Below are 21,422 nucleotides of genomic sequence, written 5' to 3'. Positions count from 1 at the left end.
AAGAAATTTTAGGACACAAGCGGGGAATCTTTTGCCTTCCGAGTTTCTCCTCTCTCCACGGGGCGGAACAGAGCCAGAGAGGGCAGCCTGGAATTTCCAGCCCCTAAAAAAAATACCGCGTTTCTCAGCCCCCTGGGCGCGTGACAGTTCGTCCCCCTTAGGAAGAGAAAATCCGGGTTTCGGTGGCGCGATCTCGGGCCGCCCTCGCTGCCAAGCGGAGGCTCGGAGGGACCGTGGGATCCGCCAGGAGACGGGGGGGGGGCGGCGGCGGATGACGCGTGTCTTGGGCTTCCCACGCCGGGACTCCGGCCGGCTCCTCCGCCCTGCAGCCAGAGGCGGAGGGAGCCCCCGAGGGCCGCAGCTTCGCGGGAGAGCGCCGGCAGGGCTGGGACGGGCAGGGGCTGCCGAAACGGGGATCGCTGGCGCCCTGGGGCCAGAAAAACGGCGGCTGCTGCCTGCGCCGGGGCGCGGGGGAAGCCGCCTCCCGGCCGGGGGCATCATGCAGCCAAGCGGCTGACTCGCGAGCAGCGAAGAAGACCCCGCCGGCAGCAGACGCGGCGCAGCAACTGCGCGGCTCCGGGGCCCGTCTTCCGCGCTGCGCCCACAGAGCAGGCCCGGGGCGACGCGGCCACGCTCCGGCTCGGGCGCCCCCTTTCCGGCGACCAGGCCCCTCTCGGTTACCCGGGCAACTGGCGCACGGGGCAGCGCGGCGCCCCTCACGTGACCTGCGAGGAGACTCGCTAATCCGCCGGACTTCGACCAATCCCAGGGTGCCTCTCCTCTCTCTCCCCTCCCCCTCTCGCTTGGGCTGCCCGGGAGAGGTCCTCCTCCGCACGCGCGCGCCCGCCCAGAAGAGGCCCGATGTCCCTGGGACACGTCACGCGCGCTCTAGTCAGCGTCGGGGCAGCGGCCGGGCTCCGCCTCGCTGCCTTCCTCGTCGCTCCGCCGCCAGCCAATGGGGAGGCCCGTCTCATCGGACCAATGGGGAGGGCCGGCTCTGGCGGCGGACGAAGCGGCGGTGCCGTGAGGAAGGAAACGGCGCTGTCGGGCGGCCGAGCGAGCTTGGCAGGCCGGGCTTTCGAGCGAGCGGGCGGCCGGGGGGAGGCAGCGAGAGCCGCCGGGGAGGCGGACGAGCCATGGAGCGGGTGGGCCGGAGGAGGCGACGCCGGCACTGCTGAGGGCCCACCGCTCCCGCGCCGCGCCGCTCCGCCCGCCCGCCCGCCGCCGCTCCCTTCAGGCAGGCGGCCGGGCCGGGCGCAGGGAACGAAGCTGCGAGCAGGCCTCGCGCGCTCGCCGTCGGGCCTCCCGCCGCCACGGAGAAGAGGCGGCCGTCGCCGCCGCGCGCGGGTAAGAACGGCGGCCGGGCCTCCCCTCCCCTCCCCTCCCCTCCTCCCCCCCGGCGGCGCGGCAGGCGGCGACCTGGGGGGTCGTGCGTGCCCGGGCGGGGAGGGCGCGGAGCACGTGGTCTCGGGGAGGCGGCGTGGGAGGGCCCCTAACTGAAGCGGAGCGCACCTCCGGCGGGAGCAGGGAGCGGCCTCCGCCGCGGGGGAGCGGCCGCGCGGCCGAGTGACAGCGCTCCCCTCCCCCTCCCTCCCGGGGGAGGGTCGCGGGGCTGCGGGGCGGAGGGCTCCCCCTGCGCTGGGCGGCGCGGGGGCGCGGCACGGGGGCTCGAGGTCGCCCTTGCTGGCCCGATTTCCCCGGACGCCCCTCCGCCCCGCCCCGCCCCGCCAGGGGTTCCCCGCGCGTCGGACCGGCGGCGGCGACGGTAAGCCAAGCGCTGCCGGGGATGGCGAAGACTCGTCCTGGTCTGGAGGCGCGCCCCCGCCAGCCGTGCCCGGGGCGTCACGCAGAAGCAGCTGCTGGGGGTTTCCGGCATGCCGAAAAGGAAGGTGGTGCGGATGCCCAGGAGGAGGCCGGGGGTCCGCTTCTGAGTAAGGGGCGATGGGTGGGAAGGCCCCGGCGAGAGAGGCGAGGGTAGCAGGACCGGGAAGGAGCGGTAGCGGGGCAGGAGCAACTTCCAGCCGGCCGCAGAGATAGGCGCTCGGTGCGTCGAGCCGAGGTAGGTGGCGCAGGTTAAATGAAGGGTAGCCTCGCTCGGGGCCTGCGCATCCACAGCCGAGCGCAGAGGTGAAGGAACCGGGGTCGGCGTAGCAGCACGGGGAGGGATTGCAATTGCTGGAGCCGATGCGGTGAAAATGACTTGGTTCTGCTAATCTCCCTTTAATATTTCATCATCGCTCAGCCAGCATTGCTCTGCCTGTGTACAGAAGCAGTCATCCACCAGCGAGGCAGGCTGAGCTGCATTTATTTTCTTGTTTAATCTCTAAATTGCTTAGCCTCTTCCTTGGGCTGCCCTCCTAAAACAAGAAATAAAAAGCAGCTGTATGTCTTCAAACAGAATTTAAAACCTCCCACCCACCTAGTCTCTTAAGAAGAGGATTGATTACATGTTTAGAAAGGCAAATCATCCCCCCCCACCAGAAGCCTTGAGGAACTGAGCCCTCTAATGCCCTCTGCCCTTTTCCCAGAGAAAGCAGCTGTCCTGTGAAGGATGTGTGCGTGTGGATTGAAAGTCCGCCTGTTCATTGAGGCACAAGGGCTGGTGTGTTTGGATCTGCTTCTACTCTTAAAATCGGAGCTCTGTTTTGATAGTTGCAGGAAGGAACTACTGTTCCCTCCCCCTCCTTTCCTATTTTGTACACAGATCTCCCTTGTCACCAGGAATATGGCCATAGAGGGAGCAGATCAGTCACTCTTTCAAAGCCAAATGCATCTCTGGGGATTGTTCTAGAAACTGAATATGGACAGAATAGCCTAGTCGGACAGAATAGCCTAGTCAGGCAGGCAAAGAGGAGAATAACAATCAGCAAACGAGATGTTTATGGTTGTGCTTGAAAATGTTATAGGTAGTGTTCCTAGAAGTAATTCTACTCTTATGGACAATGGGAGCTTGCATCTTGAGTTTTTCACCTCTTCCCCTTCCCTTCACCATTTTTAATGTGTTTTTCTATGGCCTAGTGTACTCAATTATTCTGTTTCCTGATGAAGTTCAAGATATCCTAATTTTTGAATAGAGTTAAAGTGTTCATAGTAAAACTTATTTTGATTGAAGTAGAGGGCTTAAATCTGAGTAATAAAGACCCTCAGGTTCATGCTGAAAGAGAACTCTTAAAATAGGTTAATTAGAGATGCTGCTAGTGATGAAAGTAGTTGAAAAGTAAGATTCTTTCTTCGACAAAGTAGAGACATTCTTTATAATCTCTGATTACAGTGGGTATTTGTGGGAGGCCCAAAGAACTGATTTGTACTCAGAATGAGAAGAGAAAGAGGGCACTGCTTCATGCAAGGGCACAGAAATTCCAGGTAGGTCCCTGAGGAATTGAGAGTATTTTAGGCTAGAATTCTCTATGAAATAGAGATAGTCACACAGGCAGTCTGGTATTTACTGCTCAAGTAAATACTTATTCTGCTTTCTGTCCTTAAAGAGTTAACTGGCTAAACTGGTTGAACAAGGCTGCATCTTGGAGGCTGGGCTTGGGGACTGCCCTGTCTTTTGAACCTTAAGCATTAGGAACAAGATTAGAACAGTGTATTGTGGCTGCTGCATGTGCATTTGTGCTCAGTTGTTACGCATAGTTGCATGTCGAGTTCAGTTCTCATGGCAAAGGGACATTAAGTGTTTCCCAAAAGCATTTTTAGTTGTTGGACATTGCCTGGAATGGATAATTAAAGGCTTAAATTATAGCACACAGTAAGGGGTACCATGACATGCTAGTGATGGCACATAGCTGCTTATGGGTTGTGCTTCTCACCTAAAGGTAGATGTTAACATAATTACTTTTTGGCATATAGCTGCGGAGCTTCGCATTATGTGTTTTCCCCCTTGGTTTAGGTACCAAAGAGATAAAATAATAAAGGGTAAGCTGTGTAGATGAGATATTTCTCCAGTAAATTTTATATCAGTTTGTCTTGCTTAAAAGGAAGATGGGCTAATATTGTTAAGTCTAGGATGGAGATGAGGAGAGACTTAGTTGGGCAGTATTATTACACTTAATGGGTAGCTCTAACGATACGTCACAGTGAGTGCACCAGGCGGCATTAAGATAATGTATATATTCTGGGTTAATAGTATTCTGAGTATTGAAATCTGAATTTAAGCATTTTTCCAGGGAAATATTTCAAGAAGACACAAATCACAACTTTCTGCAGAAATTGCTATTAAGAACATAATCTTTAAATCTTTAATATTTCTAGTTTGCTTCACAAAATAAAATGTCCAGTGATGCTTTAGAAGATTCTGCTTTAATTTCTGTAGTAGGCCTCTGTTTGCCAGGAAAGAATTGTTTCTTAGCAATGCTAATCGTATTGTGTCATCAGTCTGGTCTCTTTAAGTAAACCACATGTATATAGCCATTTGAATTTTATAAAAATAGGTAGTAAATATGTTGAGGTTCCATACAGCTTTGCTTAATTTTCTTCTACAAGCCTTTTTCTTACAGCAAACATACAATTAAAATACAGTTTTTGTGTGTGTAGTGCTGTAGGTAAGCAGTGAGAGAAACTGCAATGTCAAAAAGGCAATTTCATATGATAAGAACCAAAATACGGGGGCAAATATGTTCAGAATATTTATGGCTACGGAACAGGGAGTGGAATAAAAAACTGCATTGTCCTTTGATTTAAACTTGATGTCTGCAGTATTGTTGCTGCTGCTACTGTTTGTTTTTAATCCCTGTATGTGTTTTTTCATTGGTTTGCTATATTCACTATTTTTAATGGAATAGATTTTCTTGGTGTGGTTCAGTTAAAAAAACGTTTTAATGATATTCTTTAATTTTGCTGCTTGACTCATGCAGTTTTGCTAAATAACCTTCTGCTGTATCACCAATACTTCAGTAGCATTTTGGGGAAAATGCATAAGAAATTTGTGTATATTGCAGCAGCAGCAGTTTAATAATAAAGTGGAGCCTATTTAAAACACATGTATGTAGCCAGATTTACTTGCATTTGAATCAGAACATTTAATCTTGATTTGGAAATTGCTATCAAATCATATTAAGGGCAATACTTTGTTGCCAAGGATAGACTTAAAACCACATTTTAAATGGCATTTTTAAATTATTAGAATCTGTCAGAGAGGTATGTTATAGTATTTTAATTTATTACTCTAGTGAGTCTAGTTTAGAACAAGCTGTTCAGTTCAAGATTTAACCTGGGACTTGTCCAGTGGAGGGTATAAGGAAACAGACCCATGCTAGACAGCATCAAAAAGAAAAGCAGCATAGTCAGGACAGAGATGCTGTGCTGATAGAGATAAAGCAAATTATCGTTGATAACATTTATCTTGATGTGCGTAATCACAATTTGTAACTAGAAACCCATATGACAGATCTGACAGCTGTCCTATAGTTAGTTTTCAACCTAGGTATGAAAGAGGTATGAAAAACATGGCTTTGTCTCAAAAGCACTTGGTAAAGAGAGGTGGGGGTTGGGGGTGTCCACAATGTCTTACATCTCACAGTGGCAATTCATAAAAAGTGGTGCTTAACAGTTGGCATCAGAGACAATTAGCGACCCGAGATATAACTAAATAAAAAACTGGTACTGGTGGATCAAGTGCTCTGCTAGTGCAGTTGACTAGCTGAGGCAGTTCCAGAGAGTAGTTGACTCATTAGAAGATGGCAGGGTTCCTGTGTGAGTGGTTATGAAGCTTCGGCTTGCATGCTAAGAAGCTTCTGTACCTTCCTCTGTAGAGAACTCATTTAAGAGGGTTCCATGAGTTTAAAAGAGTTGCTTGTTGTCATACCCATTTTGTTAAAAGGCATTCAAGTGTTAGTGGTTGTTTGGTTACCAACAGTGTAGGTAGTCTATGTATGGTTGATGGTTATTTCATTTGAGAGGATTTTCCCAGAGGTTCGGTAACCAAGAAGAAGTAAAAATAGTTTACCAGAGTAGGGGGTGGGTTTCCAGTACCTTGCTTTGGTAATACTTAACTCTGGGTGTTTGCTTTGCTTTGCTTTGTTTTTTTTTTTTTTTGCCGTGGTTTTAGAAATCTGTAAACTTGGTTAATATGCTGTTTGGATTTAAGAGAAAATGCTGAACCTTAATTGTGAGGCCTGACCTAATTTTTTAATCATCTTTTATAATACTATGGCACTGTTTCTTCAAGGTATGTTTTTTCTAGAAGTTTTTACTCTGACCTTTGGTTCAGCAAACATAATGACTGTTATAAAACTAAAAGGATTACACAGTGTATCTTATATGAATACCTTAATTTTATTAAAGTTGCTTTATTAAATTGTGAAATATAACTGGAGATGATATACTTTCTTTTGTGAATATTGGTAATTTGATTTCTCATTTTCCCTTTGTTGTTATAATCATATTTCGTGTGTTAAATATTGAAGAAACTATATTTAAACCTCTTTGACAAATCTTGCAATTTCTTAGAAAGTTGCTATATAGATTCTAAGCAGTGCTTAAATCTGTCCTTTTTCTAGCAAGCTGCTTTTTTAGCTCATTATGTGAGTAAGACTGTTCTGTTTGGCACAGTCTAGATAAAAAAATTGACACGTATGGGAATTCAGCAGGTACTTCCTCATAGCTATTAAAAATGTGTCACTGTTTTTGCTGGTGGGGAACATGACCTGAGAGAAGCCGGGTGTTTTATTCCTCCCCCTCCCCCTCCCCCTCCTCCTCCGGTCAAGTTCTTCATTGTTTTTACAGAGAAAAATAAGCATCCACATTCTTGTCAGCATTGCCCCTGCCATCTGCCATTGGTTTGCTGCACTGCCCTTGGCATTTACGCTCTGAATTATTTATCCTCAAGGAGTCTGTGGGCAGACTCTGCCTCTTTAAAAAAAAAGTTGAGAAGAAGATTCTGTTTGTGACAGCAGAATGATCTTTGGTATAAAACAGATCTGTTTTTAAAGGCAAATATTCTTAATTGCTCAATAATACAGAATTTTATAAACCTATCAAACACTGTCTGAATTCCTCTGTAAGACTGTTTTATCTCTAAGGGTTAAATGTTTGTTGGTAACATATTTTTATTATAGATGATCCAGTTTTTAAAGATTTTGCTGGAAAAAGGAAGTGTTATGAACAAATGGGCTTTAAATGTAGAGGTGAGAATAGCAACCTTGGACTTTCCTTGTGATTAGAAAACACAGTAGTAATATTTGTGTGTATTATTATAAAATCTAATGAGTATAATGGTACCATTTGCAGGAAGCTGTTAACCTAGGCTTGCATATCTAAGTAATGCAGAAAGGAAGTTTGTGGTGAAAAGTAGTGGCTAGTTCATGACCATAGCCCACTAACAGTACTGCTGCCTTTTATTGGTCTGTGACTAGGAAATGGAATTTTAGCATTTGGGAAGGCACATTTGCAGCTGTTGAAACCTCATCCCTAGTCATTAGGCATGCTGTGGATGTGGAATAATGGAAATTATTCCAAAGACTATTCTAGATTGTTAACTGAAGAGGCATCATAACTAGTGGTGAATGGTTGAGTTTTAACCCTATGTTAAGACATGTTTCGTTTATCTGTAGGTCATTTACTAAATCATAATTTGCTGTGCTCATGAAATGTGTTAAGCCTAAATTTACATTTTGGCTTAGAATGATGTGTGAACCATATTGTGCAATTTTTAAATGGTCAGGGCTGAGGTTCTTCCTATGTCAAAGGGCAGTGGGCTTTATGAAAATCTGTTTCACATGATGCATTCTGAGGTCCTTTAGAGAAATTTCTTCTAGTCCCAAGTGCATGAGTGCATTCATAACTTTCACTGTGTAGTTACATAAAATGAGAATTCCTATGTTCTACTTATGTGAAATAGTTTAAGCAGAAATACAGATCTAACTATTACAGGAAAATGGTGGCAGGGAGTGTGGTGGAAATAATGAGAGCTTTTGTTGCATCTTTCATTCAAATTGGGAGTTATAAATACATAAGAGCCCTCCTTCAGGAGTGAAGGCCTGGATGTTATTTGCCAAGGGGCCAAGCAGATGCCTCTAATGAGTCTGCATGCAGGACTAGGAGGCAGTTGGACTATCCTGCTTCTATCCCCTGGCAACTGAGATTCAGGGGAAGATTGTTTTTGATTCTAGAGAGAGAGAGCATCATACGGCTATTTTTTTGATAAAAGTAGATTCTAACATTCTGGCTCATAGTTAAAAATACACATCCATGGCAATCTTTTTGTGTTATTTTATTTAGTCCTAATAAAGGTCACTTCCCTATGGATTTTGGAGTGGTTTTCCTAGTTGACATATTGCTTCTTGAAAACCAATGTTGGTTTATTTCCTTGCAAGTCATATTGTGTTTGACTCTAGTTCGCATTTTAATGAGTTTGGCATATGTGTTCAAGGTTGCCTTGTACATATCTGTAGTTAGGGTTGTTTTGATTATATCCAAAAATACAATTAATCATGTTTTATATTTGCAGATGTTTAGGCAAGCTTTAGAGATGTTTTCTGACATTGGTTGTCTTGAGTATACTCTGGAGTTAGATCCAAAGATTGGTCTGCATGACTGGAAAGTGTAACTGGAAATGGTGTCCAATGAATGACTGCCGTTCTTTTGGCTGTGACATAGAAAGCAATCATATTCAGGAATTCTTACAGTCCTGATAATTGGAATTGGGTATTCAGGAGTTTGTTCCAGAAGCAGATTGATAGAACAACTGATTGATTATGTGCCATCAAGTTGGTGTTGACTCTTAGTGACCACTAAGGATAGGTTTTTCTGCAGGAGGATCTTCCCTAACCTGGTCCTTCTGATTTTCCAGTGGTGTACCCATAGCCACTGTAACTGAGTCCATCCACCTTGCTGCTGGTCATCCTCTTCTTCTCTTTCCTTCCATCTTTCCCAGCATTAGAGCCTTCTCCAGAGAGCTAGGTCTTCATATAATGTGTCCTGAAGTAGATAATTTGAGCCTGGTCATTTGTGCCTCTAATGAGAACTCTAGTTTGATTTGTATGGTGATCCACTTGTTTGTTTTCTTGGCTGTCCATGGTATTCTCAGGAGTCATCTCCAACCCCAGTGTTCAAAAGCATCATTACTGTTTCTATCCTGTTTTTTCAGAGTCCAACTTTCGCTTTGATAGTGTGTCACAGGGAATACCATTGCTTGACTCATTCTGATCTATACCTGCTTAGCTATAGACACATCATGGCACCTGAACATCTTTATAAGACCTTCATGGCTGCTGTACCAAGTGCTGGTCAGTGACGTGTTTCTTGACTGTTGTTCCCTCACTGTTGATGGTTGATCCTAAAAGGCAGAAGCTATTTAGCACTTCGATAGGACAACTGGGGAGACCCAAATTCAATATTCAGCTATGAAGATCTAAGTAATTACAAGCCAGTCCTCCTCTCTTAGCCAAAATTACCTAAAAGGATTGAATTGAAGGTCAACTGGATTAATCTATGTACTGCATTCTAACCTGAGAAGATTTAGTAACTCTTTTTTTATAATAAATGTGACTTGTAGATTCTTAATTTTAATCTTCTTGAAACTGTGCTGGAAATAAGTAAAGGAATTCTGATTTCAGATGCTTAATCCAAACTATATATTATCTCTTGCCCCTCTTTCTCCTTTGCGGCATAGACTTTTATTGTACTGGAGGCTTTTTTTGGATTTTCAACATGTCCTCAGGAGATCCTAGATAAAAGCGTTGCCATTAGTTTGCATTATTACTTTCTGGCATTCATGCTGAAGCCTTAGTAAGCCAGCAACTGAAAAGGAAAGTCCAAAGTTTGTAAATGGATTTCAGTCATTTTGCATCAGTTATTTTTAGCTGACACATTAAAGCATTGATTTCAGATAAGATCTTTTTGATTGATTTGAGTGTTTCAGAAATCAGTGTTGTAAACACCGATATGCAATAATGCACTTCCTAAAAAAGCATGAGCCACTTTTGTGTTGTTACAAGACAACAATATGGATATGCCTATATAGTCAACAGGAGTTGAGTTTGAGGGAGTTTTGTTTCTTTTTTTAGATTTTTATCCTGCCTTTTTTTTTTTCATATACAGGTATGACAGGTAATAGTGCTATAACTACTGCTTAGTTTATTATGCTTGAGTTTCTGCTGTGGCTTAGTACAAGATCAGATAGCTGTGTTCAGCATCAGGAAGTCTGACCCAGTAGATCTGGTATAATTGCAGCAATTATCTGTCTTTGAGTAGTAAGGATCTACATTGCATCCCAGGAATTTTCTTCTCCTAGAAGCCTCATCAGTGAAATGTGAAAGGGCAGTTTTACTGCCCTTAATGAGTCATGTTTGCACTGTATGGGAACAGGGCACGAGTGCTTTATTTGAGTTCAGTCTTGGCAGTGGAGATAGGCGTCCTGCCACCCTTGGCTCCTAAAGTGCTTTTGCAGTAAAGTTCTTCATCATATGGTAATATTCTTAAAGAGAATTTAGTTTTGTATACAATAGTCATTTCAGCAACCTTTAAAAAGGAATATCTATTAACCCAATCTCTGACTCCATGCCAGTTTAGATTCCTAAGGGGCTCTATTTGTTTTGTGAAGAAAAGCTAAGAGTAGTTTTAAAATATTGTTTTCTGAACTGTCTTCACAAGATGGAAACAAAGTGTTTGTATTTTGTCATGCATAGTAAGTTTATGCAGAAGGAAATGCCTGTAGAGCCCCAGTCCTAGCAACATCATGCTGTCCTTCTGTGGCATATTTAGCAGCTTTGAAAACATGTGCATTCTTTGTTCATGAGTCATGCCTGTTAAAGTTTGCAATACAGCTTGTAAGAGGACATGTAGATACTTTCCAACCAGCATTGTATTTTAGATTGCTAAGGCTGAGTATGCAGGGTAAAATCTAGTGGAGCAAACAATAACCCAATTTATTATATAAAGTTTGATTTTCCGAGTGAAAATTCTCAGCTTTATAGTGTACTTCAATTAATTGTGGCAAATTCTGACCTATATATTTTGTTTATTGAAATAAAGTTGTAGATGCCTGCTAACCAGTGAGATATACAGATATTGTAGTAACTGCTTAAATATTATGCTTATTGAAAGATAAGTCTTAATGTTGCTTTATAGAAGATGGGAGGTGGATTCACAAAGCCCATGAAGCTCTACCACTGCAATAGCCGGTTCTGATGATTATTGTGGCTAGGGGAAGGGAAGGCGAATTGCGAGGCGTATCTCACTGGTTGTTGAATTTATTCTGAAGGATTGTTCTAATACTCCCCGTTGTTACAAAGGCTCTCAAAATGGTTGAATTATTAGCAGCCAGCATTGTGACAGGCTGCAATGTTCTTGTAAATCTGAAATTGTTCATTTTCTCCTAAAACACAGGTGCTTTCAGACACCTGTGGCTGCAAATCTTGCTTGATTGTTTTTAGTTGTGCTGTATAGTCCTTAGAAAGGGCATAGTTCTGAAAATCAATCTAGAAATATGTAAGTAAATGATGCTTAAAGTAACCAAATGATTGAATAATAACTGCACAGGTATGGGTCACATAAGTTACAGTGTTTTTGGAAGGCTTCCATTTATGGTGGGATGAGGTGCAACATTTACATTTTATCCATGTGAATGTATCTAAGAAATCTGTTAGTGGTTAAGATTATACAGCATAGATATCTCTGTGCCCATTTTGATTGTGAAATTGTAGAAGTAATATCTGAGATGGTAGTTCTATCTAAAGTCGGTCCAGATAAAATGGAGGTCCATTTTCTGATAACATATGGATTAGGCTGCTGTGATTGATGTTAATAGGATTGCCTTTGAAAACTGGAATCTTCAACAGATGCAGCGATATTATGGATCAGGAATCATAATGTGAACATTTCCCTGCAGCTTTAAAACAGGTATAATGATTTTTGGTTAATAATCATATGCTAGGGCTTTTCTATCATACAATTTGTCTGTGGACCCTTTCTAAGACCCTATTTTGGCCCCTTTGTAGATAGTAATCTGTGCATAAAAATATTTTTTTAATGTTGGTGATTTATTGTGTAATTGCAATCCTGTATGATGCTGGCATGGACTTGACTTTACCCTTTCAACATCTGATGGAGGCCCTTTGACTATGGCATTTAAACTTTGGTCCTGAATTACTGCCTGTTCTGTTTTATTCACTTTTAAAAATCCTTTTATTTGGTCCAGTTTCTGATGAGTTGTTCAGGAATCTATTTCAGGTCTTAAAAGCAAGATTAAAAATCTCAAAATAAACCATTTCAGATGGTTACATTTATTAGTTGCTGATCTGAACTAAGGAATTAATGAATATTTTAACCTTGACATAATTTTCAGATAATCGTCAGGGTGTATGTCAGAACTGTTTCACTCTTCTGTGTGAAATACTCTGCTTGAAAGTTTTTCAACAATGCTCTTTGTGTAAGGAATAGCCATTTAAGCTGCAAGTCCTTGAGCAATGAAAATGTTTTCCAGCCCAAATAATTTCAGAATTTAAATCATCTTAATATCTAGTTAATACCATATGTTGTTTTGGAAAGCACTTTGCACATTCACTAGCTCCTTGTCTTTGATAGGGAAATCACAGCCTTAGTATATTCAAATAGTGTACCTTTTACATTAGTGCTTGAAAGGTAACTGTAGCAGTTTGTTCTTAAGCTGTTACTGTTCTGAAGGTGTTTGCATGAAATGGGAAAAACTGGTTATGAAAAATACACCTCAAAAATAATTGTGGTAGTTACTTCTTATTTTTGTCAGTTTGCAAGGTGTATGTTGAAGCATTCTATCAGCCATACTGCTAATGTTCTTGCATTGTGCATGTATTGTTATGGGGTATAATTTTTGCTTAACTGTATTTTGCTTTATATATTTTTTCTCCTGTTGTTATGGAAACTCAGTACAATATAGCAGTGATTGCTAACAAGTGCTAGGTTATATTGCCTTTTTTAATGAAGATGTGTTAGTCATGTTGCAGTTTTTCGGCCATGGAATTTTGCCTGTTTGGAGATGTTCTTAACATATTGTAGCATGACTGCAAGTCCAGCATCTTTCAGAATGTAATTGTAAATATATTTTACAAGTAGTTCTTTTGGTTACAAGAACTGGATTCCTCAGTGGGGTCTTAAAATTTCCACAGCATCTGTTGAGTGGGTTTGAAATCTTGTATTTTAAATTTATGTAGCTAAACAATTTTATTAGAGATATTTTACTTCTGTGTCATGGAGTTCTTTTGGAAGATTTTAATATTTTGAAATGTAGAGGTTCACATTTGTGTGCATAAAGAAGAAATATCTTTTAAAATACATTGTAAAGCAACAAATGATTTGTGCTCTGTCATACTGTCTGTCTTGTCCTTAAAAGCTTGACCTTTTTGTTCTTTATTTAAAAGTGGTTCCATATTATTATTTATGCTAAAGGGAAATGAATTTCTGCTTAGTTCATGTGGCTTTGTTTACTTCTCTGTAGGAAAAATGTTAAAATTAAGTTTCTTTTAAAGCAGTAGAGTTCTTATGTAAAATAAGTCAAAACATAAACTTCATGTTGTCCCAGATTGACAGAACTGGCCTTATCTCCATTAACAGACACAGGGAAACCATGGCCTATAGTGCACAGTTAGTGAAACACAGGCATAGAAATAGTCCTGCATCTTGGATTATTTTGAAAAACATCAGATGGACAATTTCATATTCTGGATGTCCTTATTTTGTTTGTGTGATTTAACTAGACACCAGTGTGGATTAGTTAGGGATGTGTTCTCTGTCTGGCTTGAGCCTTTAACTATCTAAAAATTCAGATCTGTAGTAACTCCGGTCCTTGATTCATACGATTATGGAAAACATGATATAGCAAGACAAGGCAATGTATTATTAAAAACAGTGCTGTCATGTACATAAGCACTTCACCACAGCAATGTAGTCTGGAAACATTTTCAGAAAGCAGGAATTATTTTTCATGAAGCTGTGGGCTGCCCAAATATCTCAGCATGTGGCTTGTGGGTCTTACATGGGTTGCCTTTGGCACAAACTGATTTAAGTTTAGATGTGACCTAAGATGAATAAAAACCATTTGAATAATTGTTCAATACTGTAAATGTTGTACATATTACAGAAATTAATATGAACACAAAAATACACAGTTCCAATTTCCTCCTAAATTTGGACACACAGCCTGCTTGACCATAGAATTGTCTTAATGGGTAAGTTGTTTTTCAGAGACCTTTTGCATAGCTTTTCATAAAGCAACAAGAATTAGAAAAGAAAACCTGTAAGAGCATTACATAAAAATGAAAATAATCATACACCTTAAACTAAAACAAAAATCAGAGGAACTTGTGGTCATCCTTAATTTTGAGGGTCAGTTTCCATTTTTGTAAGTAAATGATGATATCTAGGGGAAGACATGATAGGAATTACTGAATGTACCCATTGCCTGCCACCCCCCCCCCCAGCCATTCTAAATGCTTTCCTCTTGATGATAAGATGTTTCTAAAAGAATCACATTCTTGTGGGAATGTTCAAAGTCCTCTGTTTCTTTTCCAGCATAAAAATAGCTGACAGAATAGATATTGGCTTGAATTAAGCAAGTTCCTTATATATCGCCAAATGCTTCTGTACATGCAAACGTTGGAATTCTCTTGGGTTTTCTTTCTGAATACTGTACAGCTAATACGCTGCATTGGAGAGTTTTCGAGAGCTTTCCTCCTATGTGTGGGAGTGCCTCGTTGGATGAATAATGGCGGCAGCGGAGCTTGAGAGTACTGTGGCCTATTCATCACAAGGGTTGGATATAAACTACCGTGCATGTGGGCAAACTTTCCCATAGTCCTCTGCTTTCTGCATATCATCTAAATGGTAAAAATATTTGGCTTTCTTAACATCATAGTTTCCAGCGGCATATTCTTTCTCTGGCTTCAAAGCAGCCGCCAACATAAATCAGCAATTGTTATAACTGTTCTACTTGCAGATAAACAAAAACAAGAAAGCCAAGATTTCAGTGAGCTTATGTATGAATTTAATATTAAATCACAGTTGAGGAATATTTTGGAATTGATCTGATTACTTTTTAAATTGTACTCTTTTCATCTTTTCATATAACTCATTTAACAATAAATGATTGTTTTAGTTTTTTAAACCCCAACCCCAACATATAGATGGTTCTGATGTTCTTTTAATTAAAAAAAAAAAGATGATCCTGATGGCAAAAGCGTATTTGAGAGAGTACATGGGGCTCGGGGAGGATTCTGGCTGGCTACTATGGAGAAAGAGTATTTGTTCATTTAATATGGTTTAGTGGCTATTTAAGATTCATATTGCATCCTTTTTGCTCTGGTATCACTCCATTTTTGAGGGTATGAGAAATTAAACAGGGTATACCAAGAGTCAGGCACCACAGACAACATATTACATAAATTACGTTAAATATTTGATTTGGAAAAGGGGACGCGGTGGCACAGCGGCTTAATGACGCTGAAAGTTGCCGGCCAGAAATGGTCGACACTTTAGCGGTTTGAGCCTAGCTCCGCACAGCAGAGCGAGCTCCTGCTTCCTCCCCAGGTCCTGCCAACCCAGCAGCTCGAAAACTTACGTGAGTAGATAAATGGGTACTCTCACCCCGGTGGGAGGAAAAATACTGGCAGCGCTTAGATGCCGGGAACGCGGAAGCTGCGCACGCCCAAAAAAGGCGCGAAGCAATGGAAACCCCGCCTCTTGCGCTCGCCAGCTGGGCTCTGCTCTAGGAAGGACGCAATGGCAAACCACTTCCGAATCACCTTGCCTTGAAAACTGCAGGGACTCGTCCAGGCAGTCACCGCAGAATCAGTAACGATTGAGTGTGGATTTAAAAAAAAAATTGATTTGGTTGCCATTTTCTTTTAAATTCTTCCTTATTTATTTGATGTATGACCTTTGAACATTTCGGAGTACCTTAATATTTTCTCTGAAAAAAATAAAACATATTGTGATTGGCCTATGGGGCCTGATTTTGGTGCACCCTATATATAATCAAGCTTGTGAAGCTTTGTATAGAGTGTTTCTGTATTTCAGAGTCATTAATTTCTTAAGCTCTCTTTGGAGGAAAAGATTGTCTGTTGAAATAATCATCAGATCATTGCATGTTCCCAATAAATCATTCCTTTTGTTAAAACTTACAATTCCTGCTAGTTGAGAGACAATTTTTATTTTCAATGGGTGGTAAAGAAGCAGAGTACCTTGAGATGTATCCTGAAGAGATCATTGTTACCACCTAAAGAGGAATCTACACCATGTTGGACTTGTAACAGGAGTGTGAACAAATGGTAGTTATTCTTAGTTCTGTATCATGTTCAATGCAAATTAGTAGATTTTAAGCCCATTAATTCTGTATGTTTAGTGGAAATATCAGGTATTTTCTTTTATCAAGAATAAGGGAGTATAATTTAATAGCACTGTTGTCCATTGTAAACAGACCATTGCTCTGTATTGTATTTCTGGCTAAACAGTATTGTTGCTAGTGTGCCACTCAGTGTTTCTGCTTGCATCTAAGTTTTTATTTATTTATTTTATTTTTATTTATTTAATGTATTTATTTTTCCATAAGTAAATAGGTTAATGATATTGGATAGTGGAGAAGATGTAGAGAGAGTGGGAAGGAAAAAGCAGAGAGACAGCAACTACTTTGAGGGTAGGGTTTAGTTATAATAATGACCAATTCAGTTATCTTACTTTTTACTTAAAGGTTACATAAAAGCTAGATTAAAAATTTTAAAAGTATGTAGGATTTTGCAGTTAAAATTCTGATGCTTTTAAGTTTATAGCTTTCTATTGGATCTAAACCTAATCTTGTTTAGAGTATTCTTTCCTCCATGTCAGGATATATACTAGGGTTGCTGGAATTTTCCAGCATCTTCCATTTGCCCAAATCCTGTTTGCATGTGAAAACAAAGCAAAACAAATTACTTCCAATAAAAGCAGCAATATGCAGTTTCACATATTGAACAGGAAGACCCCATGTACAAACTTCAGTAAGCAGTTACAGCAGAGTAGTTAATACAGTTAATTTGTCTGGATACTTTTTTCAACTATTTTTTTTTAATTGGGTCTTAAATTATGGGCTGAAGTTTTGAACTTTTATGGTAATTAACTTCTTAACTGACATCATAAATTGCCCTAATGGAGATACAGGAAGGATTGTTTTGGTGTTGCAATTAAAATGTTGAACCAGTACCTGGGTCTGGGGTTACATGGTCTAGCGGTGAAGGCTCCAGGCTAGAAACCAGGAGACGGTGAGTTCTAATGCCGCCTTAGGAATGAAAGCCGGCTGGGTGACTTTGGGACGGTCACTCTCTCTGAGCCCATGATGCCAGGGTTGGGCAACAAGGCGGCCAGTCAATTCCTATTGCAGCCAAATGGATCAATATTTGGTTGATCTGGAGGAAAAAAAGTGGACCCTGCACCTGCTGGAAAAACGCTAGGAAGAAAAAAATATAGCTTAGTAGCTTGTTTTAGGATATGTTAAGTTGCTTTTAAAGACAATTATTAGGAAAAAATTGTAAAAATCCTGTGAACTTTTTGAAGGAAGATTCAGACATAAATATGGTAGTCAAGGATGAAGGTTGCTTTTGCCATCCTAAAAGTTCTGTGAAGTGTACACAATGCTGTCTATACAAACAGTGTTAGTAAAATGTATTACTTTACTTGCTTTGTTTCATCTCTGTATCACATGCAGCCTCTTTCTGTTTAGAATTGCAAAAGATCCCTGTGGCAGCTAACTGAAATAGAAGTGGTAATATTAGAAAGGCATTTTTCTTTTCAGGAGAGCACTTTTTAAAAAAACCAGACTCTTTGCTTTTTATTTCAGCATTCCCTCTCCATCTGTTCCTTACTTTACCCTGAGCCCTGAAAGTTCATCCAGCACCTGTCCCTTAAATGTATCCTCCTTTCTCATATATTCCAGTTTAGATCGCTTGACATTATTGATAACTTTGTTTTGGTGACTGCTGGTGCGTTTCTTACTTTCTGGAGAGTGCATTGAAATGGAACCTTTCCTAATTGTTCTTCTGCTGTTCTTCTGGATTGGCTTGGTTTGCCTGGCACCCCATTGGCTCATCGTTTTTTCAAATTCAGCAGAGATATAGAAAGTACTAAGGCATTCCCATAAGCTATTTGGTCCCCCCCTCCCCTGGCAATTTACAGTTTAAAAACGCTCTGACTATTGAGAGGATTGCAAATAAAATGAATAAGCAAGCATACTTTAAAGCAAGAAAAACACTTTAAAATTCGACGTTTGTATTTGTAAAAACTAAGAGTTTTATGACATGAGCAAATGAACAGTAGCCTACAGAAGCTGTCTGATTACCTGTTTGTAATTACTATTGTAATTGTTTCAGGCCTGTGTTAATACTTTTTTAAAAATATAAATATGTGTTTTATCTGTATTTGATATATTTTTATTTATTGGTCTTGGACTATAAATAAACTTCAACTTGATGTCTGGTTTGACAGCAAGGTATGAACTCTCTCCCTCAAATAAATAGTGCCCCATTTATGCAACCAACATGGTACAATAATGCTTATAACTCTCATTTATTCTCCCAGTGTTTCTGTGATGTTAGATGTGATTTTCAGATGCATATTTAAGGCCATTTTTCCAGTAACCTTTAGTTAATATGAACTTCACTGAATATTTCTGCAGCCTTAACATTTTATTATTAGTTATAGTACACAGTGTCTTGCTTTTCCTCTAGAGGTACTTAGGGTTCCATCCAAAGGGATTTACAAGACCAGATATGATTAGCTTCAGCTGGTGCATTATATCATGTTAGACAATTATTCAGCTATCCCATTTCATTGCTAAAATTAATATTTTATGCATTCTTTTGTTTAGTTTATTTTACTAGAGAATGCCGCATGTGTAGATGTTGTATGCTTGCACAAGTCTTCCTTTCCTAGGTTTGCCTTGGCTGCTTTGACTTAAGAACAGCTGGCTTCTCTGCAGTTATGAGTCACATCTTGTCCTAAAATGCTAATACAGACATCAGATATTCCTATGTGTTAGCTTCTAGAATACTGCTTCTGTATTTAAAAATAGCCATAAATAGTTTAATTTTAAGGTTATACCTTTTCTTTAGAGGTAGAATATGTACTAGTTTCTTCATATATCCTTTACATTCTCTTGTTTTGAAAAAAAAAATTCTCAGAGCAAGGATGATGAGTAAACAAGTTATATAAATTTGTGAGTTGCAAATTATCCCAAGTGGTAAACTTGCTATAAGATTAGTGTGCCATCCCCAACCCCTGTCTTCCTGGTGCTAAAGAGCAGGAATAATTCTGTATTATATATATATGTGTGTGTGTGTGCGCGCATACACAAAATTTCAGTTGTATTATCCTGTCAAGTATTTTGTGTGTTTGAACCTTTTCTAGTAGTGGAGTTTTGGAGGAGCTAAACAAATGAAATGAAAATAGAATTTAAAGGAAGACATTGTCTATACATTTAAGCCTGCATTTTTCTCTGAAATATTTATGGGCTATTTTTTGTTTTTCAGAATATAGCACTGCTTGGGGGACACCCTTTTGTTGGATTTTATCTATGTCCAGCTAACTGCTGCTTTCAGCTATGGAATCGGTAAATATCATGCTATTTTCTTATGCCTTTTTACTTTTTCAGTGGTATAGTTTACATAAATATGATTTTAAAAAATAGAAAGTGGGTAGTGTTTTTTCATGGCACTTAAATAGAAGTCTTTTTAATGGTAAGTAGCTGAATTGGTGCTGGTTTGTAGCACAGGGTAATGTCTTAAACTTGCTCAGAAATCATAGTTTTGTAAAAAATCAAATATAGCAAGCTGCTTTTACCTTCTGAGCCCTTCTGCTGATTGCAGTCTAATGTGAGATTGGCTGTTCCCTTTTTTCTCTCATCCCCTTGCCAGGAGAGAGTTATGTGGAAAAGGTTATATCTGATAGCACTTGCTACTTGCTGCAAGTGACCAAGTGCTGAATGGCAAGATAGTTTTATGATAGGTTATTATACATCCTTGGCTGCTGGCTCAGTAGTGTTTTTGCAGAGTACTGTGCCGAAGCCTAGCTTTATTCATACATCTGAACCGAAAAAATCATGGTAATGTGTTAAATAGACCCCAAAGATCTTTTCTTTTTTCTAAAGTCTTTGCCAGTTACTATTAAGTGATCACTAACTTGCAAAGAAACAACTGAAATTGCACTTCAGAATATTGAACATGATTTTTAAAGGGGTTTCATTGCACTGTAACAGCCATTCAGCAAGTATGGTGGTCTAATTATGGATTGTGCTGTAGATTTGTACCTGACTCTCCTCTCTTCCATCTATTTGAATCTATGCAAAAATTATACATTAACCAACTTTTCAATTCTGGTTGAGACTCAGCCATGAGAGGCAAGCAGAGTGACTTGTTAGTGAAAAGGAGTGTTCTTTTCTACCCACTTCTGCAGGAATGCTAGGAGAGATTCATGTCCTTCAGTTCAGCTGAAGACCAAAGTCCCCCAGTTGCTTATAGCCTGTGGACTAGTGTTTGCCCATCGTAGTGCTCCTAAAGGGTAATATGGCCAATGTTTTAGTACAGGATGGTTGTTAGCCTTTTGTTTGTCTGTCACTTAGAGTTAGAAAATATTAGTATCCTGGCAACTTTGCTAGATAAAGGATTGTTTTCCTTCTGCAGTTGGAAAGTTCTCTATCAAAGTATATTCTTACTCCAGTCTATAGCTGGAGTAGCTGTTACTGAAAAGCAATTATTAGAAAATGTGATCTGTTACTGAAATTAATATATCAGAGCAGAAGATCTAATTCAGTTAACTGGAGTAATTACTTGAATTTTTTGATTAAGGCTCTAACTGAAGTTGAGCCCATTAAATCATGAGATGTGATTTTTGGTCCATGAGACTGTAAGAATTCTAGATGACAAATTGGCAGCGTTGGGAAGCCTGTCAATTGCCCATCTATTCAGTAGTGACATTTTATTGATGGAGATCTCTGTTAATTAAAAATGGTATTTTGCTTTGATGAGCATCAGTTCTTCTCTGTGAAACTTAATACAGGCTATGTATTTGTAGTGGTGTTACCTAGTCAGTGTTGGCTGATCTTGAAAAAACTGGATTTGTAGGCTAGCCTGGCAGGTTGGAAAAAATCATGGAAGGAGGCTGTGACAAACCACTTCCATCCTATTGCTAACAAAAGCTTGAGTGCTTCTGCTTAACTGCCAGGAGTCCAGTCTGATTTGAGGAGGCTTTATTTTATATGCAGTAACAATTCTTTTTTCTTTCTAATCCAGTGGAATATTGGAAATAAATTATATAAAGGACCTCAGGACTTTGTCTTTTGATCTGCCTCTCTTTCAGCAGGATAACTTTGAAAACTGAACAGAACTGGACCAAATGTTGGGGGTGAGGTGGGAGACAGCAGAAGAAAAAAATGAGTTAAAAATGGTTTACATCCAGCTGGGCTCTGTGGAGAAAAAAAATCCCAG

The 21,422-nt window shown here is 40.5% G+C and overlaps 1 protein-coding gene across 3 annotated transcripts in view; it reads left to right on the top strand.

The window, feature by feature from the left end:
- The first annotated feature begins 999 nt into the window (after positions 1 to 999).
- Positions 1,000 to 21,422, top strand: part of ANKRD11 (ankyrin repeat domain 11) — a 147,638-nt gene continuing 127,215 nt past the window's right edge. For 2 of the 3 annotated variants that reach the window (XM_088136254.1, XM_088136250.1), the window contains exons 1-2: positions 1,000 to 1,347; positions 19,470 to 19,549. The gene's annotated coding sequence lies outside the window, so the exon portion shown is untranslated. The remainder of the gene's footprint in view (positions 1,348 to 19,469; positions 19,550 to 21,422) is intronic. The other variant, XM_088136252.1, reaches the window with a different exon arrangement.

The sequence above is a fragment of the Python bivittatus genome, unplaced genomic scaffold (assembly GCF_059951505.1).
Source record: "Python bivittatus isolate LINGU-HERP-01145 unplaced genomic scaffold, Pbiv_v1 ctg000190_np1212, whole genome shotgun sequence".
NCBI classification, from domain to species: domain Eukaryota; kingdom Metazoa; phylum Chordata; class Lepidosauria; order Squamata; family Pythonidae; genus Python; species Python bivittatus.
The sequence above is the reverse complement of the archived record's forward strand: the minus strand, read 5'-3'. Positions and strand labels throughout refer to the sequence as shown.